Source organism: Silene latifolia, chromosome Y (assembly GCF_048544455.1).
Source record: "Silene latifolia isolate original U9 population chromosome Y, ASM4854445v1, whole genome shotgun sequence".
Classification (NCBI taxonomy): Eukaryota; Viridiplantae; Streptophyta; class Magnoliopsida; order Caryophyllales; family Caryophyllaceae; genus Silene; species Silene latifolia.
In genome coordinates this window covers 411,313,113-411,314,652 of record NC_133538.1, presented here as the reverse complement: position 1 = coordinate 411,314,652, position 1,540 = coordinate 411,313,113, and the positions used below count along the sequence as shown (strand labels likewise).

At 45.1% G+C, this 1,540-nt stretch overlaps 1 non-coding gene across 1 annotated transcript; it reads left to right on the top strand.

Annotated features, from left to right (window-relative positions):
* Nucleotides 1-873: 873 nt before the first annotated feature.
* On the top strand, nt 874-979 carry LOC141635911 (small nucleolar RNA R71). Its single transcript, XR_012540564.1, has one exon. It is a non-coding gene; the product is annotated as a small nucleolar RNA R71 (small nucleolar RNA).
* Nucleotides 980-1,540: the final 561 nt, after the last annotated feature.

Here is a 1,540-nt window from a genome sequence, read left to right as displayed (position 1 = left end):
ACAGAACACTGTTCAACAACAGTAATTACCTTCCCCAGGTCTGATTTCGGTCCTTCATATGAATAACCGCTCCTCAAATTGATTAAATTCACCGTCTCAGGTGGGTTCTTATCGGGTTGTAAAGGTAAATGTCCCGGTTTCCTTGTGGACTGGTTCACGGCTAACTGGGAAACTTGAGTTTCAAGTGCCTTGATAGATGCATCTTTTTGTTGATCACTCAGCTGCCACTACTTTGTCAAAGACTGCAACATCGTCTTCAACTCACCTAGCTCACTTACTCCACCAGAAGATGATGCACCTTGATTAGGTGCAGGAAATGAAGGAGGCTTCTAAAAGCCTTGTTGAGCCTTATGAGGAGGGACATATGGCTGCTGCTGCTATGGAGGAGGGGTAGGATTGAGCACATTTTGACTTGTCCACCTCAAATTGGGATGGACTGCCCCTTGATTGTTATAATAGGAACCCCCTCCTTGCCTGTATTGTTGAAAAGCAAGGACCTGTTCCTTCTCCGTAAGACAGCCAACAGCAATGTGACCATCGTTGCTCCCACACCTCTCACATGTGACAGTCTCCCCTCTAGTAAGAAAATGGACCGTCTGAGGCTCCCCAGCAGAATGCAGCTCCAACTTATCAAACCTAGCATTCATGGCTTCCAGCTGAGCCACAACTTGCTTATCGACTGCATGACCTATTCTAATACCATCCCTCGGGTTTCCATACTCAGCATAGTGGGTCGCCATCTCTTCAATAAGAGCCTATCCCTTATCATTGTCGATGTTCTTTTGGAATCTTCCGTTAGATGATGCATCAAGTATGGCTCTGTGATCATCGTATAGCCCATTATATAACTGATTGGAGAGGAACCACGGATCAAAACCATGGTGAGGAATAGACCTCACCAACCTCTTGAAACGGCACCAAGCTTCATAGAAAGTTTCATCCGGTGCCTGTTTGAAACTTGTGATCTTGGCCCTCAGCTGATTAGTGCGCTGCGGAGGGAAATATCTCTTATAAAAAGCAAGAGCAAGGGTCTCCCAGGCTGAGTCAGTCAAAGAAAAAGGAAACAGCACCTCCTTAATCTTGTCTTGAGTTACCCCCTTTGTGGCGGGGATAGTAGAACAGTAGTCCATAAAGACCTCTATATGCTTCCTCGGGTCTTCACCTGCCACACCTCTAAAGAGATTCCTCTCCACCAGATTGATATAGGAAGGACGGATGTCAAATGTATTCCTATCCTCAGTCTGGAGATTGAAACCCTTTGGAATTGATGATGTTTTAGGCTCCGAATGACTAGCAATGTTCGGCATCTTTACTGGTTGGCTTACAGAACTGGAAGTATCTTCTTCAAAAGATGGATTTTCTGTAAAAATGAAATGCTGAAGCTCTGGATCGAAAGTACTCAAGTATTCCTTTCGTGATTCTCTTTGCAGACGGAGTCTATGCCTGAACAGTCTCTCTGGCTCAGAATCAGCTGAAACTAACTCAAACCTGTGTGACCTGGGCATACACAACAGTGAAAGAAAATGAATAAGAACTGCCT